Genomic DNA, 7,026 nt, shown 5'->3' on the forward strand with positions numbered 1-7,026 from the left:
TTAAAGGTGAATAACACATTTTTTTTTATTATTGATATTTGTTTAAATTATTTTATTTTTTAACTAATTTTTATGGATTTTCTTATTCAATCTAAAATCATTGAATATCAACATAGATTATAATGTTCACTTTTAGATAATGTAACGAAAACTTTTATTATTTTTTAAAATAGTGTTGGGATATGGTTCACATATAAGTAAAAAATTTCATATTATTAGAAAATTTGAATGAGATATCTTATATATGCATGAAGGACCCAAGAATCTAATAACTTAAGCTTTTGGGCTCAAGTGATGTCCAACATGTATGTATGAGCTCTTTGGTGTGCTTTCATAGACTCTAAGTGTGGTTTATCTCTCCAATAAGTGGTATCAAAGAGAAAGTTATTTTTAAGATATTGATATAGAAGCAGTTTAAGATAGAAGTAAATTTTGTTTGAGATTATGAAAGGTGATATATGTTTCATGATAAAATTGACAGCATCAAATTATTCAATTTGAAAGCTTATGATAGAAGATCATTTATATTGCAAAGATTTATATGAGCCGATATTAGATGATTCGACTAAATCAACAGATATAAAAGATAAAAACTGAAAGAAGTTAAGCAAAAAGACGCTGGTTACAATAAAAAAATGGGTTAATATTAGTGTGTTCCATTATTTAGTGTAAGAGATAAATGTCCACACTATTTGAAAAAAATTTGACAGCATTATATGAGAGAAAAATATAGATGAATAAAGTTATGCTTGTTAAAAAGCTTACAACTTTATAATATAAGGATGGATGGTTTTATTACAAAGTACTTGAGTGATTTTTAAGATATATTTGATTGGATAACTACTATGAAGCTTAAGATGGATGATGAAATAAAAACATTATTTTCTTTTGGATTCATTACCAGATAACTAGAATACTTTAATTGTGACTGTTCTTAATTCAACTTTTGATTACAAGAAGGTATTGGAGATGGTAAATGACAATATGCTTAATGAAGAAGCAAGGCAAAAAGATGTAAACCCTAAAAATCAAGTTCTGATAACAGAGAATAGGGGTAGAAACATTGACAAATGTCAGAACTCAAAAGGTCATAGTAAGTCTAAATATAGATATAAGTCCAGAGATAAAGTGAAGTATTTCTATTATGGTAAAGTATGTCATACAAAACGATACTATAAAATCTTGAAGCAAAAGTGAAAAGATGAGAAAGGTAAGAGTCTGGATGATGGCAATGTTACAGCAGTGAATTCAGATAGTGATTTAGTTACTTTGATTTATACACATGATGATTGTAATTATATTGGTGATCTCGGCATTGAGTAAATAGTTGATACATGAGCAACATATCATTATGTTCATAAGAAAGAGTTGTTTATAATTTACAAAGTATGAGACTTTGGTTGCACCAAGATAAAAAATAAAAGTGTATCGCAGATTATTAGGATTGATGAGATTATTGTATAAACTAGTATAGGCTACTGTTGACTTTGAGGGATGTCAAACACATTTTAGTTATGAGAATAAACTTACTTACTATTAATGTTTTTGATAAGGAAGGATATGAGAGTTGATAAATGAATAAACAGTGAAAGCTTTTCAAAAGATCTATGGTAGTTACAAAGGGAAAACTATGCTACATAATGTACAAAACATGAATACAATTGAATGACTACCAGATAAATGCTATTAAGGATGATGCTTTAACAACTTATAGCACAAGAGGTTGACACACATGAGTGAAAAGGGGTTACAGGTTTGATAAGATAATCTTTCATTCCCTTGACCAAAAGTATGTCTCTCGATTTATATGATTATTGTTTGTTTGGTAAATATCATAGAGTTTCTTTTTGTAAGAGTTCTCAAAGAAAAAAATAGATTAAAATTGATTTATTTTGACGTATGTGATCTTATTGAGGTTGAATCATTAGGTGATAGTAGATATTTTGTTACTTTTATTGATAATGCTTCACCTAAGACTTTGGTATATATGTTGAAAAACAAAAGCTAGGTATTGCAGTATTTTTAAAAATTTCATGCCATGATGGAAAGGTTGACAATGCTACCCTCAAAGTGTATTCAAACTGATAATGATGGAGAATACACATCCAAAGACTTTGAAGAGTATTGTTCAAAGCATGAGATCAGGCATGAGATGACAAAACCTGAAACATTACAGCATAATGGTGTAGCTGAAAGGATGAACCGCACCATTATGAAAAAAATTAGATATATGTTGAGGATGACAAAATTACCAAAGTCATTTTGAGGTGAAACAGTAAACATAAGTTGTTATTTGCTTAATAAATCACCATCAGTTCCTTTAAGCTTTGACATTTCAAAAAGAGTATGAATAGAAAAAGATGCTTCATACTTTTACTTGAAAGTTTCGGGTGTAAAATATTCATTCATGTACCGAAAGAGTAGAGTTCAAAGCTTGACAGTAAACTATACAGTATATGTTTATATGATATGGTGAAAAGAAATTTAGCTACAAGGTATCAGATTTAGTGAAGAGAAAGACAATCAAAAGCAAATATATGATTTTTCATGAAAAATAAACCATAGTAGACCTTCAAAAAAATGAGAAAACTACATAAGTTACTATTGAATGTGATGTTTCAACACTGATAGAGGTTTCATAAGAAAAAGTCACAAATGGAGAAAACTACATAAGTTACTGTTGAATGTGATGTTTCAACACTGATAGGGGTTTCATAAGAAAAAGTCACAAATGGTGAAAATGAGCAAGAAACAAAACTTGGAGATATAAATAATCCAGTCACAGTTAGTGATGAGTCAGATGCAATCAATTTTGAACAGGAGAAGCAATTTTCTCTACCTGAGAGTGTTGAGCAAGAGGAGCTACCTTTCACATTAGATGATGTACAGTTACAACTTAAGAGATCTACTAGAGAATGTAGATCATCTACCGGGTATCTAAGTTTAGATTTTATTTTAGTTACCAGTGAGAGGAAGCCAGAAAGCTTCCAAGACATGCAAGCTACTAGAAATAGAGAGCATTGATTAAAAGTAATGAAAAAAGATATGAAGTCATTACGAAAAAATGATATATATGATCTTATTAAACTTTCAAAAGGGAAGAGGTAGTTAAAAAATAAATGAGTGTTCAAGTTGAAAAAAGATGATGATAAACTAGTGAGGTACAAAGCTCGATTGGTGATAATTTTTTTTTTCAAAAACTAAGCATCGATTTTGATGAGATCTTCACTTCAGTTGTAAATATAAGTTCTATTTGAGTGGTACTAGATTAGTAGCTAGTTTAAATCTTAAGCTTGAGTAACTTGATGTTAAAACTACATTCTTACATGGTGACTTACAGAAAAACATTTATATCAATCAGCTTAAGAGTTTTTAAGTGAAAGAAAAAGAGCACTTAGTTTATAAACTGAAGAAAAGCTTGTATGGCTTGAAACAAGCTCCACAATAGTAGTATAAAAAGTTTGATTCTTTTATAGTGAACCACAGCTATAAAAGAATGATAGCGGATCCTTTTATGTATGTTAAAAATTTTTTTGATGGTAACTTCATTATTCTCTTATTATATGTTGATGATATATTGATTGTGAGATAAGATGCTGGTATGACTTGCAGGTTGAAGGAATAATTATCTAAATTCTTTGATATGAATAATTTAGGTACAGTAAAATAGATTCTTGGTATGGACATTATTTGATATAGGAGAGCTGAAAAGCTGTGATTGTCACAGGAAAAGTATATTGAACGGATGCTTAGTAGATTCAACATACAACATACTAAATCAGTTAGCAGTCTACTTGTCAACAATTTTCATCTGAGTAAGAAATCTTGTCTGCTGTCTAAGGAAGAGCAACTAGCTATATCTAGTATTTTTTATTCTTTTGCAGTCGATTTTTTAATGTATCTTATAGTTTGTACACGACCTAACATTACTTATGCAGTTGGTGTAGTGGATAGATTTTTTTTAATCCGAAAAAAATTCACTAAGAAGCAATAAAATAGATTTTTGATATTTGAGGGGTACATAAAAAATGTGCTTGAGTTATGAAGTTTCATAACTAGTTCTAGAATGATTTACTGATGCTAACATGACAAGTGATCTTGATAGTAAAAAATTTATTTCAAGGTATTTATTCAATTTTATAGAAAGAGCTATGTCTTAACAATTTAAGTTATAAAAGTGTGTTGATTTGTTAACTACAGAAGCTGAGTATATTGCAACAACCGAAACATGTAAAAAAATACTTTGGATGAAATATTTTCTTCTTGAATTGGGATTAAATAAAAAAGAGTATGTGATATTTTGTGATAGTCAGAGTACTTTAGATTTGAGTAAGAATGCTATGTATCATACTAGAACGAAGCACATTGATATTAGATATCACTGGTTACGTTTAGTGATTAAAGAATAGTAGATGCTATTGAAAAAAATTCATACTAATAAAAATGTAGTAGATATATTGACTAAAATACTTTTTAGAAAGAAACTTGAGCTTTGTAATAACTTGGCTGAAATGAGTTCTTTGGCCAAGGTAAATTTTAAATGAAACTGCTATAGTGATGAATTTTTTTCTAATGGGACTAGAGGGAAAGATTGTTAGAAAAGTAGGGTTTAACCTCATATAATTGGTTTTAGACCAATCAAAGGCCATGACCTCAATCTTTCTTTTTACACAGAGCCTTAGCTATTTAATAAAAAAAATGTGAGGCTATTTTAAGGTGGTGTCACAAACCAAGAAAAAAAAAGAGAAAAAAGAAGCTAGAAAAATAGAGAGAAAAGAAAAAAGGGAGAGTTGGTTGATCGAAAGTCGATTCGTGGTTCGATTGAACTAAAACTTTATCAATAGGTTTATGATTCAGAGTTTTACATTTTGAACGGTGAAAGATCGAATTTGAAGTTCTCTAAAAATAAATCTAAAGTATATTTGTTGAGTCATTTATTTGGTGAGATTTCTCTAATTATCTCTCTAATTGTTGTTTAACTATAGTTGTTGATTAACTTTGTATATAAATTATTTGATAGTGAATATTTTTTAAGTAGTCCATAATTTTTCTCTTTACACTGAAGGGTTTTTAATAAAAATCTTAGTGTATTTTATTTTTTTTATATTATTGATTATTAATTATTGTCTATTATTATGAGTTTATTATAATATATTACTTTTATGTTATTATGTTTATTGTTTAGGTCAACAAACAGTGAATAGAAAATTTCACATTTCCTAATGTGTCTTTTGGCCAAGCAGCTTTCTTAATCGCCAGCTGCAATTTTGGGGACAAGCCAATTGTCAAAACCTTCTGCGTTTGATAAGAAATGCTGTTTATGCTCTCACCCGTGCTACCCAAAGAGTTGATGAACTAGGCCCATATATGCTCATCAGGCAGAACATTCTTTCCAGTTGACTTTCTTTAAAGCCCAATTATCATCACGGAAACTGGAAAACTGCCTACCAGCCAACCTACCTGGGACTTCCTTATCATACTTGGGTGGACTGTGGAGTGATCAAGATTGGACCTAACTGAAAAGGCCTGTATCAAAGATCTGAACTCTTAACAGGCTTTCAGGATATTCTTGTTAAAAACTCGCGGAATTTGGAACCTTTGACCGTTCATACTCAATTCCAACCCTATTGTAACATGTGGCCTAGAGCTGAGCCTGGTCAGCAAAACTCCTGTGGGCTTCACTTGTTGGAATTAAGATACAGATCAGATCTAAAAGCTCTATGATTAAGATAATGGTTTTAATGCCTTTGTCTGACCCTGTTCCACTTGTTGGCCCCATTAGGACAGTTCATTTAAATGGTCATTTAGAGCTCAGTCCCAAATAGATGGGCATCAATGAGGCCTATATTAGAAACAAAGCCTTTATCAATTGTTAGTTTAGAACAGGCCTGGGCCATCTACCGACCATTTCCAGTGCTTCATACTCCAGAGCCCTCCTATCCCTATGGACAATCGAACATAATTCTTCATTTAAAAGGCCCTCAAATTTGATACCACTTCCTTGGACTCCTTATGCAGTTTCTCACTCTTTTAACTTTTATCTGCTGTAATAATGTTAAGAATTTATATTTGATAAATTATTTTTATATATTATCAATAAATAGAATGATATTATTTTATTAATGAAATACATCAAATAATATTATCTCGTCAATGAATAAATTTTTTAAAAAAATTTTAATTTTTATATATTTATTTTAAAAACTAATTAATGAAATAACATAATTTGATATATCAATAATATATAAAATTTATATACTAATAATATATTAAATATAAACTCTAATATTAAACCATCTAAGAAGCCATTATAAAATTAATTGGGCAGCCATCCGAAATTATGAAAGATGCCTGTGGTGGGAGAATCCACTACGCAGTTTTCTTGTTGACTTGGCCGGGAATCTCTATACATATCCAAATCTTCAATGCAGTTTCGTGTGGGTTACCTGATGTCTGCCACAGACTATCCAATCCATTCGTGCAATAAGAAAAGGGAGGCAAATGATAGTGGAAAGAGAACTGACGAGGCAGAAAAGAAAGCTGAAGGAAAAATAAATAAATAAATAAAAGAAAATGAAGTTGGAAGAAATAAACTTCCAACATGTAGCTCTTTTCATTCTTTTAAGATCGAAAACCATTTACTCGAAACCAGAAAAAGACTTGCCATCAGATATTCTTTTTCAGTGCATTCCTCCAATGCTGAGGAGAAATCAGCTTTGTAGGCCATGAATGCCACTATTTATTGCTAGCAAGGTAAAAGAGAACCTTTAGCTTTGTTCCAAGGAACCCTCAAAGCTCAATCAATTACATCCTTTCAATAAAATTTAAGTAACCTCTGTCTAAATGAAGTATTTGAATTTCAAAATATCAGTGAAAATTTGCAGAAATTGGGGTTCTATCATTTACAAATAAAATATTCAATGAGTAAAAAACAGATAAAAAAAAGTCATTATAATAGAAAAGAAAACTAATCAATAATATTTGCTACAGTTATAAAACAATCGCTCCTCTCCAGTCCTATGAAGA

This window comes from Durio zibethinus, chromosome 1 (assembly GCF_047325235.1).
Source record: "Durio zibethinus cultivar Kanyao isolate XHJ-2024 chromosome 1, ASM4732523v1, whole genome shotgun sequence".
NCBI classification, from domain to species: Eukaryota; Viridiplantae; Streptophyta; class Magnoliopsida; order Malvales; family Malvaceae; genus Durio; species Durio zibethinus.